Source organism: Synchiropus splendidus, chromosome 12 (assembly GCF_027744825.2).
Source record: "Synchiropus splendidus isolate RoL2022-P1 chromosome 12, RoL_Sspl_1.0, whole genome shotgun sequence".
In the NCBI taxonomy this organism is placed as follows: domain Eukaryota; kingdom Metazoa; phylum Chordata; class Actinopteri; order Syngnathiformes; family Callionymidae; genus Synchiropus; species Synchiropus splendidus.
The window spans coordinates 2132369-2154894 of NC_071345.1; the positions used below are offsets into that span (position 1 = coordinate 2132369).

At 45.3% G+C, this 22526-nt stretch overlaps 1 protein-coding gene across 5 annotated transcripts in view; it reads left to right on the plus strand.

Annotated features, from left to right (window-relative positions):
- The window catches only part of sipa1l1 (signal-induced proliferation-associated 1 like 1), a 54050-nt gene that overhangs the window by 7039 nt on the left and 24485 nt on the right, over positions 1-22526 (plus strand). For 2 of the 5 annotated variants that reach the window (XM_053881850.1, XM_053881855.1), the window contains exon 2: positions 15805-15851. The exons of 1 other annotated variant lie outside the window; for it this stretch is intronic. The gene's annotated coding sequence lies outside the window, so the exon portion shown is untranslated. Of the gene's footprint in view, positions 1-11143; positions 11463-15804; positions 15852-16014; positions 20077-22526 lie in introns of those variants that run through there. 2 more of the 5 variants (XM_053881852.1, XM_053881853.1) reach the window with 2 other exon arrangements.

Here is a 22526-nt window from a genome sequence, read left to right on the forward strand (position 1 = left end):
AAATGAGGCAAAGCCACAAGGCCAAAGACAGGACTTGTTCTATAAACACAGTGGTTTTCCTTAATTATTCCACTGTTATCGCTGATAAGATTTGATCATGAGTGCTTGAGGCTTCTCCGTTTACAACCCCATGAAGACCTGGATCGTGCCGCGCTGCAAATCTTATCCCCAAATATGTAAGACTGTGTTGCTGAACCTCCTACCAACTGCCGAGCCATCTGCTTCCTAAACCGTGATGGAGCAGCAGATCTATATCTTGCTGAATGGCTAAAAGGATGTTGGCAAGCATGTCAGTCGTTTGTTGGTTAGAAACCCTGATGATCTGTCGGCCAGCTGTTTGGCATCATTCTGTGCTGGAAATCACTATCAGTTGGTCGTGATTTATTTATTCATTCATTGGCCAATGGAGAAGGGTCCTGTTCAAAAGTTCTCCAATGAGTGTCTCTTCTTGAGCTTAAGTCAGTCACCAAACCTTTGCTCTTCATCATGTTGACACCCGCTGCATCATGTTTCGCAGCTCTGGGTTTTGTTCACGAGGCCGTTTTGCAATGTAAATGGCATTGATGATACTCCATTTTTGCCATGAGGCTGTCCGTATTCCCCATATTGGTGAGTGGAGACGTGGCAGAGGTGAAGCTATGAGTGTATAAGGAGGATGTGGAGACAAAGCGTGGAGGGGCAGGTGATTTGTGGAGAGGACAGACAGTGTTGGAGATGCCTGGAAAAAGAGGGAGATGCAGAAAGAATGAGAAATAAGCTCATATGTAAGTGTTTAGGATGGATGTGGTCGGTTGTCTCCCTTTTTAATGTGTAGCGTTTGAATTCCTTTGGTGCACACGCGGCTCAGATGACCAGTTCAGTGAGTCATTTCGCGGCTCCATCTGGAATTCCGGCACAAAGCTGCTAGCGTAACTCTGCATAGGTTCAGTAAAACAAGCCAGGATAGCTCTGTTTGTACCTGTCTACTCAGTGGGTGCCGAATCCAGGATCCTTGCTGAAGAAGACTCTCCACATCAATGTTAAACTCTTTTAAAGTGTCAGAGTGGAAACCAAAGGTTGTGTCTTGCTCTGACATATTCTAGACTGTAACTCCATGAGGACCTTTGACGTGACCCTGAAGTAGCGCTCAACATTTTTGGTTTTGAGTCTCTGCACGTACGTACTTTATTATTCATGAAAGGACAGTTACCTGGATGAAGGCGAGCCTACGTGACTTATATTGATGTATGCACTGTCAGACTGTCCACCCAGCATTCTGTGACAGTTAGTCACCATCAGCCTAGAATGTGGTTGCTGTCATGTTTTTCCCATAAAATGAGTCATCTGTCAGTGACTCTGTGTATTGCAGTTGCTCATTGACTTGGAAGAGGTGGTCTGTGTGTCTCATGAAGCAGCTAGCTAGTTAGCTAGCATGCAAGGTTTCATCAAAGTTCATTCTCATGTCTGTCAGAACAAATAGACAAAATAAGATTTCCATCATGCTAGCAGTCATGGCCTGGCGGGGGGTGAGGAGAAACTTCAAAACGTCGTCTGACCCACATCACATTCTGACAGAACGATAAGAGAAAAGCGTTTGATTCAGTTCAGGTTCAGAAAATTGGAGTCCCATCAGTTTCACTTGTGGCAGGTACCATAGCAACCGTGCCGAATCGTCCTCCGTATCTCAGATGGAACTCATATGTTCCTTAACTGACAAGTTGTCAGAGATGGCATCATCTTAACTGCACAGTTGTGCTGTTTTTTTTTCTTTACTCCTCCCACTTTTTAAGACGACTACAGTCACAGAGGAAGTTGAGTTTGTTACTGGACGTTTGGGTCGACTAAAATGTGTGAAAACATTTGTAGTGGATTTGTTTGAGCTACGAATGGCCTTTATACATCCAGACAGGCAGAAAAAAATAGAGCAAGTCTTTTGAACAATACTCCTGTCTCTTTGCCCTCATTCAGAAATGCTGTGTTTAGTTACAGTCACCATCTTTGGGCTTATTGCATCAGTCGAGCGCATTTTTTTTACAAGCAACCTGAGTCACCGTGACTCACTCTGAAGACTGGAATTCAATGATATTTTTCATATTTTTATACTCCTTCCCAGCCTGAATGTAACCATAACCTTTTATCAATAGTATTTATTGTTTTAATCCGATTCCTGGGAAGCGCTAGCTCAGAGAAGAGGTGGCGTCAGACTGCAGACTCTCTAGTGTCTTGTTCCCTGGTTCAGTTCGTAGCTTCCGTTCTGCTCTCGTATAGTTCTATACCAAGTTGTACATCAAGGGCCAATGTGTCTTGTGCATATCAATATGCAAGTGCATTTGTTCAGTTCAAGACTTAAACAGATGTCTATTCTACCCACTCATCTGTTTCCTGCTCCTGTGGTCTGGACTGGTGATGGACCTGGTCTGGCTGAATTTATTTGACCCTCCTCTGTTTTCAGAAGCCAGTGCTCTGCTGACAGTACATCACATAGACCTTGATTTTATGCAACATTGCAAAGCCCAGTGTTTCGTCTTGTGCTAAGCTAAGTTTACATTAGCTTGTAGGCTTTTGTTTACACAAATTTAAATCTTTTTTGGGCTCATTTTGAGCATGCCACACTTTGATCTAAGAAACTGCTAAGTGCTAATTCTAAATGTGTTTAATAGCAATGCCCCATCACTTGCAGCGACAAACGTTTTATTCCTAGGAGCAAGTGTTCCGACGGTGCTGCTTTATTCCGACTTGGTGACGGAGCTCAGTGGATTTTTAAGAGTGTTTCCTGCGGGTGTCTGGTGCGCCGCGGCTGCGCCCTGACGGCAGACCAGCAGGTTAAGGAAGCAGCGGTATCCGGTTTTCAGGAGCCGTGTCATTGTTTACCCGTGCCAGATGGAAATTCCTCCCTGCTCCAAAGGAATCCGTCGCCAGTTCACGTCAGAGAAGCTGCCATCACTTCTTTCTTTTTTTTTTTTATCCTCGACAAGCTTTGAAGTTGAGCACTAATTTCATGAGGAACACGATCCAGGAGGCTGTTTTTCATGTCGCGCACACGGTTGCCTCTCTTGAGTTGTTTTGGACGTCGGCATGTGATTTATTTAATGAGCTGTATTTGACAGACGCCGTGACTTCGGCGTCAGTTCTGAGCTGAGATGACTTGCTCAGCATCAGGCTCACGGATAATCTCGCAGTTGTGCGGTTGTTTTTTGATGCATTAGAGGAGGGATGATGCTCAGATGCAGGAATATTTTGAGCCTAATCCCTGAGAGATGGAAAACACCTCCAAATATTAACGAGCAGCTTTACAGATTTGTTTGATTGAAACGAATAATATGTCTCCGAAGCAGACGTTGTCTCTCAGTATTCACGTGATGGATCAACTTTCAACTCATCGCGCGCGTCATATTTGTCTCCTACATCTCATGAAAGTGCCTGGACAACCATCTGACAGACAGTGAGAACTGCTGACGTTGTCAGCTCCTCGCGCACTCGTTGTGCTTGGATCATTGTATGACATGAGGCTGCTGTAACAATGCTAACAGAAGCAGAGTCTTACTGTCACAGATGTGGCTTGTTAGTGGTTGAAATGAAAGTGAGGTCTGTCTAGCAGCCTGTCGTTGACATCCGGGGTCATTGCTGATCCACCAGGAAGTAGAGTTTAGGAACGATAACACGGTAGTATTCATTAAACCGCTGATACTACAAGTGAGCTTTTGGATTGATATAATGATGAGGTACTAACTTTGTAGTCAAAGTCATCACACATTCCTGAATTTGCCAGACACCTTGACTCCTGACTATGGGTGGCCTGAGTCCGATCCGCCCCCTGCTGTGCCGCCTCGCACCTCTGCAGTGAGTGTTCGACCAAACTATCTAGCGCTTTCTGTTTACATGATCAGCCAAAAAATGTGAAAAAAATTCGGTATATTATGAAAACTATTATGAAATATTCAGTTATGCATACTTGCACTCTTAAGTCTCTGGACCTGAACCTGCCATCACCTGTTTTTATCTGTATTTAGGTTGATGCTGGACGGGTGGATGGTTTCACTTCTTACTTTGCTAATGAGGATGTGGGGATCGTTACCAAGCTTGTCAGATAAAGGGAGGAATCCAGAGTGAAAGGTGACTGTATTGCGTCCCTCTTTAATATTGGTGCTTTGGAAAGATCGTTCAGAGGTTCAGTTGTTCATTGTGTTCATTATCTAGTTGTGTGTTGAAACCGACTGACTGAGAGTATCGGTCTGGATTCTGTCTCTCGAGATGAAATAACACGAGTGAATCAAATAGACGTGAGGTATTTTCTCAAAGACAAATTAGGTCATGATGCCAAGACGTGCGACATCTGGTTTGCAGGTGCTGGGAAGCAAAACAGAAAAGTTGTCCGTCAAGACTTGAGTGTTCTCTGCAACCTCTCGCGCCTTGCTCATCCACCGGAGCAGGTTTTAACAAGTGGGGTGACACGGGTTCCCGTGCTGAGGTCGAGCCCACACTGCTGCGGTCGCATACTTGAATGTACAGTCACGCTGCAGCTGACAGACACAAACACAGTGGCTGACTGCCAGAGCTCCGTGTCAACACAATGAGGGATGACCTCATGGTTTTCAGCTCCAACTAAGCACAGGAACAACCAAATCAATGCCCCCCACTAACTGAGTCTTTCAATAGTTCCACTGTGCACGTGTGTGTTTGTGTTCCTATCTCTGAGCCCAGTATTTGTCTTCTGGTTTACTAAGCGAGTTAAAATATTTACTAAAGGTTTGTGCTGGTTAATGATTATTTGGACAAGCTGGGCTGCAAGTGTTGCACGACCCTGACATGTGTGTGTTGTTCACACACCGCTGGGCTCTGTTCTCGGTGTCATTTAGGAAATGCTCTTGTGAACTTCACAGCTCCAGTGAATGAAGTTTTTTCTACTGACCGTAGCAAGATTATACTCCAGGGGTTAGTCTTCATTACCCACAGAACTTGTAGCACATCTTCTTCTATCGATTGTACATGGTCCAGGTGCACTGGGAGAAATCCACTATGATGGCTGGAGTGTTGGTCCGGGGTTAGTTATGCGTATTAGCTTGTGCTTGATGATGATCTGTGGAATAGCTACTGCCAACTAAGGATTATGAAAAGTGCATACAGATAGGTGTAGTTTGGCAGTTGAAGGCGGAGAATGTTTGAGTGACGGAATTTCTGTGTTTGCTCATGCACCCAAAAAGGAATGAAGTGCACTTAATTCGAACCTTGATAGAAAATGGGCAGAGCTCAAGAGCGGTGCAGAAGAGAGTGCAGACATGATGGAATTTCATTTGAGAGTGGAAGCCAAGTCAGAGGAGTCACTGTTGGCGATACTGAAGGTATCATTGGGAGTGAGTAGACAGGACTAGATCAGAAAAGTGAGACGTTTGGAGACAGAACGGGTGGTTTGCATGTGGAGAGGACAGACAGTTCTGGACCCAAAAGTGTGGGAGATGAGGAAGAGGTAGACGACCAAGGAGGATCTTGTAAATGTGACTCAAGAGGAGGATGAAGATGGAGGAGGAGGCTGCCTTGCAGTGGCGACCATGTTGACCAATTACTGGAAAGGGATGTAGGTTTTTATCAGTGAAGAACAAAATGGTGGTTTTGTGAGGAGTAGACTTAGAAGAAGGGCGCTTCACTGGACCTTAAGGAAACCTCCAGGAGGACTCATTGCTTGTGCCCTCTCATTTGTGGCTCAGTGGTGCTTTGCCATTCTCATCATTGTCTGGTTAACAGCAACAGAGTGGCTGTTAGTGTGTTTGGCCTCTGGTTGGACCGTGATGAACAAACTGCATAGATATGTTCTTGGACGAAACCTCCTAGAGAACCAGGTCTACTGAGTCTTCACTCCAGATTTCAGGAGGAAAACATCAAAGTCATTGGCCTTGACCAACTGAAATGATCTGCAAATAGTGTCTAAATGAAGCAAAAGGGATGACACTTGAGAGCATAGTTCATTTCTTACAAGTGAAGCATCAGCTGAGGCACAGAACGGCTCCGTCTGTCCTGTGACGCATCAGTTATTGCTCTTTATTGGTAAATAACTGAGCCGCTGGCTCATAAACAAAGCTTTTATTATGTAGATCTTTTAATAAACAGTGATTAAAAACTTCATTTCCTCGCTGGCCTCCTATATCGTCATGAATTTAAACATGGCCCGGCGACTCAGTCACTGAGGAGGAGAGTGGGCTGTTCTACTGCGCCAGAGTGCTCTCAACGGTCATCCAAGGTAATTTAGCACATGCACTGCTGCGTATCGACAGCCTCTTGTTAACGCCTCCGCTGGTGTCGCCAGCTGTGAGGGAGCAGCTCACATCAGTGGCTTACGGCCAGTTGATGCCCCAGCAGTCGCGCGCCGGCCAGTTGTGCTCAGAGAATCGAGTTGAGAATCAGCAGGAAGCAGGTTTGTAATGGGGCTGCAACTAACAACAACTTTGCAACTTTTTTCGTTGTCGACTAATCTACTCATTATTTTTCCATTAGTCGACTAATGGCGATGACCTTTGTTTGGATCTATTTTGAATTTTGTTTTAACCTAAAGTTGCTTAAATCACCTCACTGTGAGACTCTGACACCATATGTTATTAGACGAGTATATTAGAGTAATGACACATCATCCAGGAACATGTGTTCACCCTGTGAAGCATGAAGCATGAAACAGAGGTCTTTCTTGGTCCTTGAGAAGAATTTCAAATCCTCACTCTACACATATGTCTTATTTGAATGATAATGTGTTCAGTGTAGCTAGTCATTAGTTCAGTTCTGGTTATTATTAGGAGGAGCGAGACACTGAGGACACTTCACTACATCTACAGCGAGTTAGCTGCGTTCTAACCCACATGCTAGCTGTTAGCTGGAGGCTGTGTGGCGTCACAGACCAAACACTCTTCCATCACTCCACCATGGTGTGGAGGGGTTCGCTCATCCTTCAGACGCTTCACAAACAAAACCAAGCCACAGTCCTCAGTCAGCAACCAGTGAAAGGAGCAGAACTGAACATATCTTCATGACTCCAGAGAATGTGATATTTTCTCACTGCTTCTGAATAACTACCAGTTCCTGATGCCCATCCTGTGTGTGTTTACACCAACAGCATCGATGCACAGCTTTTGATGAAGAGTTTTTGTTGTCGACGGTGAGTTTATAATAATGTCTGGCGTCCTTCAAGAACTGCCCAGCTTTTGTGAGTCTTCACTCCGTGGGAAGGAAACGCAGTGAAAAGAGTGGATACTTGAACATTAGTTTCCAAAACTCGCAGAGCTGACTGGTTGAATGCTCCTCAGATGAGGTTGTAATCTCCATTTCAGGTGGCTGACAGACTCACGCAGGATGTTGTTTTGCTGCTGTTCAACAGGCGTTTCTCACCTGATTCCTGGAGTTTCGGTGGAGGCCGCGGATCTATCGATAACATTCAGTTCCGTGCGGTGGGACTTTCTTCAGAAGCCCGAAATGGATTTTGCTCGCTGGCTCTTTTTGATTCAGCTGATGCATTAATGTTGCCAGGCAACAAGTGCTCCTCCACTTTTGGACAGTTTCGCTTGGTAACCAAATGAAACGGTGAAACACTTGTAGGAAGTGCGGCGGGTCTGGGCTCTGATGAATGATTAAGGAGGGGAGATGAAGAGGTGAACCCGAGAGGATCCGAGCGTGTGATGTCTCTGGCACACCTTGGCCTGTCAGCGGCGCCGGAGTGGGAGGCGGAGTGGGAGGACAGGGGCGTCGTGAACAGGGCTTGCGGAGGTGGTGCAGCGTTACATAACAGCAGACGGACCCAGCTGTGCTGTGTGCTTTCGGCTCCCGGGTGAAGAGCCAGTGCACACTGATGCGTTCACCTGCGCGCGTCCGGCAGGTTCCCGCGTCGGCCGGGTGGAGGCCAGCGAACATCTTGACATTGAATATACAAATAATGGTTAGTCAGAATGAATCCCCAGCGAATGGGAACAGACAAAGTGTGAAATGGCAGCACAAGCCTGGCTCGCTCTCCTGGCGCAGTTGCCATGGCAGCACAGTTGTTGTGTTCTCCGGAACCTCAGAGTGTGAGAGCGGAGATGGTTTTTAATAGTTCCATCAGGAGCCAGTTCATTTAACTGTTCTCCGAACAGTTTCTGGACAAAAGAGTGACAGATTCGAGCCGTCTGACGACACTTCTTGGGATTCTGATCAGCACTACTCAGTTTTTTTTTTAGCGAGTGAGGAGAGAAGATGAATAAATCAGAATAAACCTTCCCTTGAAAGACTGGGATGAATTGACGTCGACATCCTGGTACTCAGATCTTTAAAGAAAGATGATGATGAATCAAATATGGAGATGATATGAGCAAAAAATCTGAATTAAAAAAAAACCTTTAAATGAAGTAATTATTATTGTAATTAATAAAGAAAAGGCTTGAGTTAAAAAATGCTTTTTGTATGTTACTGAAGTTGAAAATGTTATTGAGTGAGTGAGTAAATATTTATTAAAAAAAACTTTTGAGTAAACAGAAATGTATTGCTACACAAGAAAATAAAATGAATATATGGAATAGCAACATAAAAAAATGGTTAGAGACAACAAATATGAATGCCAAAATATTCCACATACATAAATAAACATAATAAATATTAATCAGTCACAGGTCCTTCATGTCGTTACCTGTGTTATCCCTCGACATTTCTGATGTTTTCATGTCACTTGGTCGCAAACTTTTCCTTCACCCTTTCCTGTACCATGATCTTGCCTTTTACTAAAAATCCTTTTCATTTCCAAACGTTTCCGATGGCGTATCATCAGCGAGCGCGCTGGCTCTGGGCTGGGCTTCTACACATTCACACTTCACAGCTGAGTCATTTTAAAATGTTATCGCTGCTCTACCTGTTAGCTTGAATTTCAATGGCGTGAAATCGTGTTGAGTTTCAAGAGCCCTTTTATGTTTCACAACGATCGCTGCGAAAGATCTTCCAATGGAGAGCGCGATAAGAGGGACGGGAAACGGAGGGAAGGTGAACCTCAACAGCATCCATCCCCCGCACTTGGTTGTTGTCCTGAGCCAGTAATAGACCCAGATGCCTGTCGTCCAGCAACGGCTTGACCCTTTCACAGGTTATGAGCTGCGGGTCTGAGGGCAAAGCTTTTCTTCCCGGGCCTTTCTCCGCTCTGCCCTTTAGGGAGGTGCACCGCCTCACATCTGTCAAATTGTCACAGGACTCGCTCTCCGCGGGCTGATTCTCTTCCACTCCTTTTCTTCGTGACAGATTACCCAGGATACCGCTCACTTGGTTTCTCACGCCTCTGCTCAACTCAGTGTTTGACACAACTTGGACAAGTCTTGGTGGAAAGTATTATCGTGAAGTGGGGATGGATGTTTTTTTCCTCACTGATGATTGTTCTGGAGGAAATTCAACATCCAGGAGCGATGCAATATTCAGTTGTCGTGTGATGGAATGATATTACAGATTCTGTTCTTTGAAACTCTTTATTAGCATTGGCTTATCTGGTTAGCTCAGCCAGAAATGTGGATGAAAACCCAGGTACTAGTAATGTGTATCAGCCCACCACAGTCTCAGACTGAACTCGTTCAGCAAAAAACATTGCATTTGGTTGTGTGGCTGTATTTTCGTGGCAAACAAGTTGACAACCACTAGGTAACACTTGACCAGCACCTCAAACGTCAACAAGTGCACGGTATATCCTCAGGAAACTGTCATATAATTTCCTGTTTTGTAATGGCTGCATGAAAATATATATATATTTTTGCCTCTGAAGCCTTGGTAAGTTGGTAGATTTGTCTTTTATTTATGCTATAGTATTTGAGTGAATGGTCAACTGAGTGTCAAGGAAAAAAAATCCATGTTTGTTGCAGCATCGTTTTGTCATGTGTGTAATAAACCTCACATTTCGTGAGGGAGAACGATCGTGGGAGAGAATCGTGATCTCATTTCTAAGCTTAGAAGATTCAAAGAAGGATTCGTTTTTCTGTTCACTCTGAATCTGCATTTTCTTGCACATTGTCTCCCAGCTCTTTTGTATTACTTTTTGAACTTTTTCATTTTATTGTGATATGTTGTGTACAGAGCATGTTACCAACATAATTCCCCTTGGGACTAATAAAGTTTTCAGATTGTGATGAAACAACCGACTCGAGGACAAAGACGAGGCAGAGCAGAACTGAGTTGATGCGATAGAAAGCCCAGCCAGCATAGATGTCGGCTCTTCATCGTCATATTGGGACTTCATTCCATTGGAAATTTGGGGAATTCATTTGTTATCAGGAACCTTCCTGGAAAGGCAGTTGGACTTTTACCATCTCACCTGTGAGGCCAAATCTGTGTTGCAGATGGCGGAAGCAGCTAGTGAAAGCAAAGTGTGCATGACGTACAGATGCCTCCTGAGAAGATTCTTTTCCAAATGAAGCGAGTAACTGTGCGAGGTTGGATGAATCAGCCACGTTTCTCTTGTTACGAAGGAAGGAACGTCTCCGTGCCCTTCCTCCCTGCTCGTATAATTAATGAATCAAAGTGGTAGTCGCGTGCGCGACCTTTGTCTTGTGAGGTCTAAGCAGCGTTTTCCTGAAACTTGTAAAAGCTTGTTAATGAAAGCCTGCCGCACTAAGTGCTGCGTAATTACAGCAGCTGCGGTGACTAGTGGACACCCAACTTCACAACATGTAAATCAGCAAACTGGCGCTTAATTGTCCCGGGCGATTCAATGACTCCTTTTCAAGCCGGCGGACGCCCCGCGGCTGCCTCTAACCTCGGCAGTTGTGTCACATGAATGGCATATTGATGTGGAATGAGAGGAACATTCCCTGCGTTTGTTTCCTGTGTGAGGCGTCGGGAATGTTCCAGAGGCGATTATTTCAGCTGACGTTTATGTAAAGCTGGAACATGAGTGAAGACTTGACGTTTCGTGGGCTCAGCATGACCACTGGGATTCTATTTGCATGCCGCCCGCCTGATGCCTGCGACTCTCAGCGAGGTGTCATTTCCAAATTTGCTCTCTGTGGAGTGCAGGGACATGAAACTACTTTCAATAATCCTTTCAGAATGTAGAGATTCCTTCCATTCCTTCCACGATCACTTCCTCTCCCCATCTGCTTCACCTTCTTCGCCCAGCCCTTTCTGTGGGATTTCAGCTTCTGGCTGATTTACAGCCGCACTCTCGGATCTGCTGCTTTGGTTATGCTGGTTTTTCTCTCTTTGCTGCGTTTTCTCAATTTCCAACTGTGCACAGATGATTCCCAGACTCTCATTTTTCATGTCTTCAACGTCTCTGCATTTGCACTTAACTGTTCCTCTCCGAGGCGGAAAATTGTATCCTGACTGCACACTATCGTGTTATAGGTCAGCAGTGCACTTTTTGATGACTAATGCCGGGACGATTAAGGATCTGGTGAACGCTGGGTGAACTCCTCAGCCTGTCAAACTTCATGAAAGACCGTCGCTGATCATTCCATCAGATCATGTTTTTCAAGTTGAGCTGCAAAGATTCTAGGGCTTATCTGGTGAGTTCTGTCTGAAGACTGAGAAGATTAAGGTGTTGCATCAGTTTTTATCAGGAGCCTCTGTAGCCGTGGCTGAGGAATGTGACGAATAAAGAAGGTGAGAAGCTGTGGCCAAGACAGATAGATGCTGGACTCAGTCACTCCAGAAATATCAGCTCGAGTGTTTCATGGAAACCAGTGCAGGACGCCCATGAAAGCCCGACAGATATCCCTACCACCTGGAGACGCAGCAACTCTGTAGCTAATATTTACCCTTGACCAGATAGTTTAGGCACTTGTTGTTGGGCATCCCTCCCTCGTGCAAATATGTCGAAGGCTTGATCCAGAACCGGTGCTGGAAATGTCACACCTAAATTGGGTGCCATTTTGGAAGTTGTCCATGCAGTTAAATGTCTGTCCGAGGCACTGGACTTAAACTGTACCCAGAAGCAAGTGGGAATACCTTGGACACAGTCCAGGTTGTATTGTCAGGGTCAGGTTTTACCTTTCATTTCAGTCAGGCTTTTAGCTAGGAGGGCTTCTGGGCGTCTTGACTGTAGCTTGGCCACCAGTTGCCGCCATATACCGGCGTAATCTGGCGGCCAAGCTACGTTCGAGAATCGGGCCTCCATTTTTTCATGTTTTGCAGACGCCCAGACGCCCTCCGAGCTAAAAGTCGGATTTCACTCATGCCCAAAATCCCTCCGTCAGAGCACAGGACAGTCGCTTTGTCTTCAAGTTCAAGTTTGTCTGACTTTTCCTTTCAAGAGTCTGTGTCGTACAAAACCCTCAAGGTTCGCTGCTGTTGATTGGAGCTTGTTCCAGCAGGCGTTTAGTTTTACCTCATTAAAGGTGCTAATTGTAGCTTTTAATTAACAAGACCTTGTCAGGCTATAAATATGATGGTCTGGTTTTTTCACAGCTTCAGTCATTACAGACAGCTGAGCGATTTGTCATGTGCCTTGCGAGCTGTAGATTCTGATCTCCACGCTTGTATTTCCATCCTCATCTGCCACCTCAGCGCTCAAACCCGACAGCGCCTCTTGAATGACCGGACCGGACCGGGCCAGACTTCGGAGCTCCGGGGAATCGCGGCCGTCAGTAGCCGACTCTGGAAAGAGAAAGTTCTCTAAATCCTCATCTGGGATCTTTCTGCCAAACATCTGGTTGTTGTCTGTTGTGTGACCTGAAACTTGAGGCCAGTGCTCTTTCTGAATTCAATAAACCACAACATGATTTGTATTGTCAGGCAGCCCAGGATTCAGGCCGCCAACAAAAGCATTCTTTTTAATTAAAGCCTTCTTTATGTCGTGGCAGTGATGTAAAGCATTTGTTTTGTGGAAGTGCTTGTAGTTGCGTTGCCAAGAGGGACTTGTTTAGGTACCTGAGAGTTGAAAATCAAGCCGGATTTTTGTGTAAGGCTTGCATGTTTATTCCATCTTCGCATCGGTTTGGTCAGGAGTCAAGAACAGTCTCGAGTTGATCTGAGAGTTTAATTGTCAACACATGCGTAAAGCTTGGTTGTTTGGCTATGCAAGTCTCGAGATGAACCCGCACTTGGTCCTTGAGTCCAATGCCATCTGGAATCGGCTCCCACACCCACTGAAGCTGTTGACTTCATGTGTGAAAGGCTTGTTTGCCTGGGAAGCATTGCCATAAATATGAAAAATTCAAGGGAGAGCGAGCATTATTTATATGTGGCAGAAGACCATGCCACCACAGCACGAACAGACACGGAGGGAAGTTTCTTTGGTCCAAATGCAGCCAATACAAGGCGGCCTTTTTTCAGTCGCAGGGTATTCCAGGGTGATCAAACCTGGCTCCTCTTCTTGGTGTCTTCTTCTGTTGCTCTTCTCCAGTTTGCTGATGGCGGCGATTGCACGCTTGACACTGCCGCACCCCCTTCACCTCCCCACCCACACCCCAGTACTGCAATGTTTCCCAGGTTTCCCTCCTTACCAACCTCGGTATTTTTTCATAGACTAGAAATGTCGCCTCAGTTAAGCAAGCATCGATGTACAGTAGATGTGGAGTCGTGCACTGAGCGTCAGAGGAGTTGGACAAACCAGCTGGACCCGACCGACTCTGCCTTCAGAGCCACAGCTCACCATCATCACTCACATTTTCAACAGTTAAAGTGTGCGAAAAGCTCTCCAAAGAAAACCCAATACTCTCTTGCCTTTCCTTTTCATTCTCCTCCTCTTCCTTTTCTATTCAAATTCAAATTCAAATCCAGAACAGAATTTCTCTTGTACTTTCAATCTCTTTGAAATCGTGATGGAGAGCAGACTTTGGCATGCAGGCCGATATTTGGCTGTCCGTCTTGTTATTGCATTCCTTAAAGAAATTGCTTGCGATTATCTATTTGGAGTTATATTCTAAAATGAATACTAGTATTATTCCAAAGATCACAACTTTGGATCCGGTCTGGTGGGAATGTGGTGTGTGTCAAGTCGCAGATCATCAGTCAGAAGCCTTCACGAGCTTCTGTTTGGCCCAGATCATAACAAATGATTTGTCTCTTCAGGCAGCGTTTGCTTTCACAAGTGTTGGTCAGAATTATTTTCCCAAACTAGACCAACAAATCGGGATCATTAAAGTGTTAAGTTGTTAGATAAGCAGTGGTTGTATGGTTTGTCTTTGTGGTTTCCTCATGAGTCTAGCTGTGGTCCAAAAACTGGATTAAGGCCTCCAAAAGAATGTTGGAAAGCAGAGGGAAATAGACTTTCTTATGGCTCCTTGTGCTACTTTGTTAAGCCCAGCAACTGTTGACAGAGGTGCAAGCGGCGCATCTGTGTTCCAGTTGTAACGGTGTCAAATGGTTCACTCATGACTGGACCATTTGTGGACCGCGTTGGGCACCAACCGTGGCAGACTGAAGTGAAAAAGAAGCTGTGGGTCTGTTGCCCAGCCCCGATGTCTCTGGGAGAAGTCTGGCCAATGGGGAAATGATGGGTGTCTGACTTTGAAGGAAACTGGAATATCAGTGTTCGTATTGGAACAAATACCTAGAAACTGTTTCAGAAGTGAAGCTGTAAATTTTACAATGCTGATGCTGGATACCAGCATCAGGATCGGTGCGTCCCCGGTTCAAGCTGTGGGACGTCTATCGTGCTACTGTTGTTGTTGCTGTGGTTGTCGGAAGTGTCCTGCTGAGGCTTCTATAAAGTTGGACTCCCGAAGCTCACGTGAGCCCCTTCTCCCCATCTTCTCTCTGTTGATGTAGTATTTTCTCTTGGTGCCTGAAAATGAACCTGCTTTCCCCCCGTTCATTCACTAAATTGTTATTGTCGGATGTCACCTGGGAAATGTGAAGATCAGCTCCGATTATAAATAGAAAGGGCAGCCGAAGCATTTTTGTCACGGCTACCAGACGATCGGGTTTCACTTGACATTTAACTGGCTTTGCCGGCTAGTGAGTCTTTGACCATTAACCTTTCAATCAGCGATCTGCGTGTTCTATTGCTCAGCCTCGCCAAGCTCACATTGGGGAGAACAGTGTTGGAAGGTAGCGGCGGCAAACTGAGAATGCCACTCTTCCAGCAGTGGTCTGAGGTTTACAGATGTTTCCGCTAGTTTAAAAGAAAGGTACTGAGCACGACATGTTCATAACTGTGTTTGACAACTTTAGTTTTTTATTTACTTCATTTTATTTTTCGAAGTGTGTGGCGGTGAGGAGGATGTTTGTAGCTTCATGTCGACTAAGAGATGCCCAGGACGTTAATATTGCAGTGGTGTTTTGCTCTCCACTGCAGAGCTGGAGAAAGTCTGGGGAATGTGAAGATCCCGTTCAGTGTACAGCTGTCGATCACTGCGGTGCAGTGGAGTTCACCCGGCCACCACCAACCACTTGACTTTCATTTCAAACACTGTTGCTCACAAACCTTGTGTTATGTGCAGGCAGTCCAGCCTGGGAAACAACGGAAGTGTTCTGGAAAACTGCGCATCCTGGCTCCCCGATTGGCCTCGCGAGTCGCGTTTACTTCTATCCCACATGTCCACTCCAGTCCAACTGCTCTCCTGCTGGCACTGAAGCGAGGGCAGCTTTTTCCTCCGCCATGACTTCCGACTTTACGTCTGACTGCACTAGTTTGTGAACTGGAATAATAAACCCTGCAGTTCAGTTGAAATATCCTGCGTTATTAAATAACACCTGCGGTATGTTGAGGAGCTGAAAGGTGAATCACGGCGAGGGATCACGGCACCGTGTTGGTTCCCACAGACACATTTTGGCTCGCTGGATAGTCATTACGCTGGGCGCGTGCATCCCACTTCTATCAGGCCGCCATTCTTCGTCTTTGTGTCTCCGTCTCGTTTCAGCGAGGGTGACTCATTCTAAACTTAGATGTATCTTCTTTTCCAGTCTTGCTGCGGAGCTTAACACTGACAACGGAACAAAGGGACGTGCGAGTGAGTAAAGTTTTTCACACGTCAGCTGCTTTGAAGTCAGATCGTTGCCGGATGAAACAACGTATTTATGGAAATAAAATGACGACACGCCGAGTGCAAAGTTGCGGCAGCATCTGTCGTGAGGCGGCAGAGGGAGTCGCTTCCTTGTCCCTTCAAATGCACTCAAACCAACATGTTGTTCTATAAAAGATCACTCTGCCTGGAAGTGTGTGGTTGTTGTTGTGATTGTGCAGGGAGAAGGTTTTTATCTTCAAGTTGGAAACAGCACGTTTTGTTCCCGTAAACGCTGTACTTCTCTGTCTGTGTATTTATGTCTCGCTCCATCTCGCCTTTTTTCCCTGATTCTTTATCACCTCCTCCTCCGGCTGGCGATGCTTCTCTTCTTCTCCTCCCACACAGGCAGAGTCACACAGATACAGACTCTACTATAGTCACTCAAATGTACAGGGGGGTGTTGTGGAGGAAACGGATACAACGAGAGGTTTCAATCAATTAATCCTTGGTTTTCAGGGCAACCTTTTTTCTGGAGACAATACAGCTGAACATGTGTAAAAAAAAAAGGATGGGAAGAGGGCAAACACGCATTTAGGTGTCAGGGGACGAGCACTTGTGTGTGGAACAGAGCAAGTTGTAGAAGCTCTGGTGGTTCCTCACTCAGGGGAGCAGAGGGTTGTGAGCCAATTACTGAGGCTTCACTTCCTCTGCTTGTTACTGGCATCCTCCTCTGTGAGGTTGATTTAAACATCCAGTGAGCCACCACCTTCTTCTGTCAACTGACATATTAAGTGGGTGAATGTTATGAGGGACAAAGTTTCTGCTTGTTTGTGTCTCTTGATGTGTGACCTGCTGGGAACCCACCTCCCATCGCCAATGAACCTTTTGGTTTTTGAAGGAACCAGACATGTTGTTGACAGTTATGGTTTGAGGCACTGTCGTCCTTGTGGGTCATGATGTGGACATGCCTTGAAGCTGATCGTCTCGTGGGCAGTAGCTCCAGACCATGAGCTTTGACTTCCTGCTTCATTTCTTACCATGAAGTCCCATATATCTCAACATATAGTTCACAGTAGAAAGACATGCCGTCTCAAAACAGCAAGGCGACTTGACTGTGTCACTATTTAATGAGGTGTGCAACTGTGCCCAAAGTGCCAGACACTATTTTTAAGACACATTATCATAAGTTAGCATGTTATTTTCAGGACAGAAATAGAGTTCATGTAGGAGAGCTGCATTTATATAACCTGCTGTACTTCTGACTGCTGCTTATGTAAGAGAATCTATCTGGAGGTGAAACGTGTACAATGGCTACATCTGTACCCCCCTCCTCACCCTGCTGCCATCAGAGCGCCGCCATGTTTGACTCTTTTAATGCTGCCGGACCTGAGTCTGTTTGTGACGCTCTGTTAGAAACAGCGTTGGTTATCTTGTCCACTCGTCTTTTCTTTCTGTCGCTCGCTGTGTTGCATCTCCGCCCACATGCTCTCAGGTCGTGGGAGGAATCCGTCCTCCTCTCTCCGTCTCTGTCGCTCTCCCCTTCCACATCATTATGACCAGCGCTTGATTCAACGCACCCATCATTGCTGGTGACTCTTTCTCTCCGGTCCAGCGCAGTGATCCACTTCAAACCCCCTCCTCTCGCTGTAATTGGGCCACTGACTATGTATCAGCTTGAAATCAGCAGACAAGGTTTTTTTTTTTAGGTTTAATGGTTCGGCTGCACTCTGACGAAAAGGTGCTAACAAGAGGAACTTAAAAAGTGGACCTGGTGGTAGTCAGTTTAAAAATGAAATCCACTAGACATTGGCTTGTTAAACATTCAGCGAAGAAAAGCTGGCAGTTTTAAGAAGACAGTTTCAAAGAAGTGTGATTTAGAAAATTAAACTTCATGGCTGTCATGGATTAGGTGGACGAAAAAGAACAAAAATCTTTTGGGTTGTAACATTCCCTTGTGGTGGTGAAAGTGAATGTGAGAAATAATACATTTAATTTCTTACACATCTTCATATTCAGAGAATGTGTTTTGCTCCTATGATGTATATACTCTTCTATAAATCCATCCTGGCTATTTTAGATAGCTTTTTTTATTTCTCCTAAATGTGACTTTTTGAATTTACATGGACCGAGAACTTCGACCTGAGCGTCTCTCTGCTCTCTTGTGTTGCTGGTCTTCTCATGTCTGAGCGCTCACTTCCTCTGGAGTGGACAGGAAGTTCCCTGGATGTGTTTCCAGCTGGAATTTTCTGGCGCTTTCTCAGCTTTGGTGCAACTGAGACTCAGAGTTCAGAAAGTGATAGGAAGGAAACTAGATTGTGTTGAACAAAGCGGCATTTCAACACCTTCACCACCCAAAAACACTCGTAATTTCGGATTTGCTTCTCTAAATCTTCTCTCCAGTAGCCCAACTGTTTTATTTTTTTTGTCTCCAGTTCTTCTATTATTTATATCTTCTCTGAATATATTTTTACTCTGAGTCACTCGGAAGGAAGTTGATGCTGCGTTTCAGAAGATGTATTTTTATCAGTTCTAACAATAAGATGTGTGTCTTTCCTGCCTGCTTGTGCTGGGACGCTTGCGTGTCATGCTGCTCTGATCTTCGGTTCCAAAGCTATTGCATCTCTTCAAATCTTGAAAATTCTTGTTTTGCCCTCTGAAAAGCTAGTTTACTGCAAAGTCACCACAGAAGCTTTAGAGTTAGTGGGCTAACCTCTTTGTTTTGGACTGTGGGAGGAAACTGGAGCAACTATGAACATAGTCTGTCTATGGTCTTTTGGCAATCTGAAATGAAGTTTAACGCAGCTGTAGTTTATTCAGGGTCAACATCGGATCTGATGTTCAGGCCTGAGAGTCTGAGGGAGGTCTGGAGCTGTACCACTTGAGCTGTTGTCACAATCAGTTCAACATTGCTGCGACCACGTGCATTTAGTGGAAATGCTGGACCCAAAATCAGCCACTGAACCTTCCTGTTTCCCGTGGCTGTGGGACCAGTCAAACCCTCTCCTAATCCTCTTCCCCAACTTGGCAGGGTGAACCAGGGTAAAGGGCAATTGTAAGTCTGAGGCCTATCACCAACTGTATTGAAAAGAGAGTCTGACCTAAAGGACGGTTTGTAATGTTTGTACCGCCTTGCTGTGTTTCCTGATGGAAAGAGTACAGCCATTCTCTCTCTGGGTGTGTGTGTGCTGAGAACCCAAGGTTGCACGTTGAGCCTTTAAATAAAGTATGCAATCTTTATATAACGTGTGAGGGCAACGTTTGCAACAATATGTTTTCTTTCTACTTTGCCATATTTTCCTCCATCACTGTGAGTCCATCTGTTTATCCCTCCACACTCTCTCTCTCACACACACTCGACTGAAAGCCGCGATCAGCGAGCTCCTTTCTCAATCCTACTCACTCCTCCTCTCTCTCTGCAGCGCCACTTCGACACACCGCTGCCCACGCAGAATGTGCCGTTTTGGAGATCTGCAGCGGGACGTAATCCTCAGCTCAATTGCTCCAGATAACGTTTCCGATGTGCTGATGTATTTAAGGTTGTTTTGGGAACTGTTTTGGGAACCGACTGGCGCCGGACACTGGAGACACTAGCATGTTGTTGGTTCATAAATGTGTATTCCCCAGTGCAGTGGGTTGCTCCCATCCTTCCTAGCATTTCCCCTTTCTTGGCCGTTTCCTCTCGCTGTCTTACAACTCTGCTCATCATATTAATTGCACCACAGCTCTAATACTCTATTATTCACCGCGGCTATTTCCGTCACGCGGGCCGCCAGGGGCTGCCAGTGATTGCCAGGGGTGGACTGAGATGTTGAGCAGGGTGGTGGCGCAGGGTGAGGGAGAGCCACGCTGGTACCCGAGTCGACAGCAAGCGGCTGTTGAGCATCATGTGATTGACGCAGATTAGAGGCTCTCAGAGTCTGTGCGGAGGCGGTTCTCTCTCTCGGCTTCGCTGCCGCGGCACAGCTGACTGAAGCGCTTGTGTTTGAATGTGTTGCGTCGCTTTAATGACATTTTGTTCTTTTCTCTTCTATTAATTGGAATCGGAATAGAGGCCGACATGGGTTTGTGAGCGCAAGCCGCAAACGTGCTGCTGACAAGTCGGAAAGAACGTTTGAGCTTTTATAGATGGGAATTTTTCCTTTTCATCCATCCATCCACTGTGGCCAGGCTTCTGTAATGGAGGTCCAGACGTCCCTCTACCTGGAAATGTCTGAGCACTCAACCTCAAGTGGTATGTCAGTGGTGTCTCCTGGTGGACAGCCGACTCTCCGCTCACCAGACCTGGGCATGGTGCGGCCCGGGGGCCTTTGACTGTATTTATGTGGCCCTCCTGGAGTCACAGTAAAACTATAAAACTGACGTTTTTGTCTTTGGCATTTTTGGCTCGTGCATTGTGTTTTTTGTTTATTTTAGGAGTATTTCTTGTCCCTTAAAATACATCAGAATTGAAAGTAGATTTTGAAATGTGAGTCACATCGTGAATTGAGAATTGCATTTTCAAAGTGTAATTTCATAATGGCCCATGACGTCATCACTTGATTTTTATTTTCAATTTTTTCAACGGCCCCTCTCAAAGTCACATTATATAATGTGGCCCCACCTCTATGCTACACAACAAGACACTCAAAACGCGCCTTTTTTTAACCTGATGAATGACTGTTTTCTTGCTCTAAAGACCATCCGTCTGCTCCGCAGAGCTAACTAGGACTTACGTGTCGTCTTTTGGAACCTTTAGTAACACTCATTGAGAAAAGATTTAACGCTAAACTCCCCAAAACTATAATACATTCATTCAAAAGAAGGTGAATTCAGGACATATGCCAACCTGAAGTCAGTGCATGAGGTTAACTGCTGCACCTTCAATAATCAGGTCCAATAACCAGACATTGCACTTCGATCTCCTCTGTTCAAAATTGCTCAGTTTGCGTTTTCATAAAATCATTAGTGTCTTGGCAGCACCTGTTAAAATGACTTGTCATGAAAGAAAACAGTTGTGTCTTCACAGATATGACAGAAAGTTCCATGTTGAGTGTTGTATACCTTTGTTACGTTCATGATCATTGCGCATGTTGTTCTTTGACCTAAATAGTCTGTTTTTTCCCTTCCATAACTGTCACGTACAGAAGTGGTTGGTTGCACTGAGCAGTGCCCTGCAGACAAGTCTCCAAAATACAAGTAAAATGCTGATATTATCGAAATTGCGATTTCATTGTACAAAAAAAAAAAAGCTCTTTGGCTCAGACGACGCTGCTGTGTTCTTCTCCATCCGTCCCTGAACACTTTCTACTGTACATCAATACTTCATGCTATGCTGTTGGCACAGCTACAGTGGTGCTTGGACTCTAGATACCTCTTCTTACAGCAGAGAGGTAACTGCTAAAATCCTTGTTCTGTCTCTGCCTGCTGCAGCGTCTGACTGATTCATTATTAAATGCTGCAGATGACCAAGAGTGAACCAGGAACTTGAGCACACGCGTCCCGGGGCAGATGCATTTAACAAGCCTTTTACAATCGACTCCCTCTAGAAAAGAACCTGACGGTTATGTAATTGAGGATTTCAAGACACTATTCAAGTGTCTGAAAAACTTCTGTGTTTATTTTGTTGTCAGGTGGTTGTGTTATGGGTGTTGCCTCGCCCATTCTTTGACGTTCTATGTCTTCGTAGAGTTCTCACTCAGACCCCTTTCATTGTGTCTGACTTGTCCTGTTCCCGTCGCTCATTAGGAGACCAAGATGAGAGGTGTAGGAACGTAGTCAGTGGAAACCAGAGGAACTGCATGTGTTTGAATGAGAGGGAAAACAATGCAGAATTTGGTGTCAATGGGCAGAAGAAGGGCGTCAGATGGTTTGGAAACGTGGAAAGGTGAGACACCGGTGAAGCAAGAATGTTAAAAAGACATTGTAGAAATATGTGACAAAGACCGCATCAACAATCTTCTCTCGAGAAACATAAAACAACATAACTGCACTTTTCAACTACAAAACAAATATAATTAACTCTAAAAACGTGATGCGCTCATCGAGTCACAACAGCCCAGTTGGAACCGGTCACCTTGGTGACAGACTCTTCGAGCCTCAGCCAAAGTCGCCACATTAACAAACCAACGACCAGTCGAATAGTGGAATAAATATACTCGATTTTAGCATGAGACATTCCATTAGAGTCCTGCTTGAATTCACGTGCTACCAGTCAAATTCAGAACACGTCGACCTCTGGTGGTCAAGGAGGAGAGGTGTGTCCAAGTCGTCACGAGTCGTGTTTAATCGAGAAACAGCTGTTGTAATTGAAATGGTCCACAAAAGTTGAGTTCGATTAGTCTCCCAGCCCTAAATGAGATTCGTGATGAATGAGGACATGAAGGTGTAACTCGAAGACAGGTGAAGGACCTGCTCTGGCACCTCCAGATGGGAAGTGGACTTGATGCTTTTGAATTCAAACTCATTCAAATCTGTTGGGTTTACAAGGCACTGGAAGCAGAATTCTTGTTTGTCGCTCAGCAGCCATGTTAAAAGGCTGCTTTCAAAATATCAGAGAACGGCTCTTTTATGGTTTTATTTCTGTAACCCACAGACTGACACATCAATCCCCACAGCCACTGTTTTATCGCCCGGCCGAATCTGGTCCGCTCGCCCTCCCTTCCTGCTCTTCCTTGAAAGCTCTGGATCAGAGTGCTCGGCCTA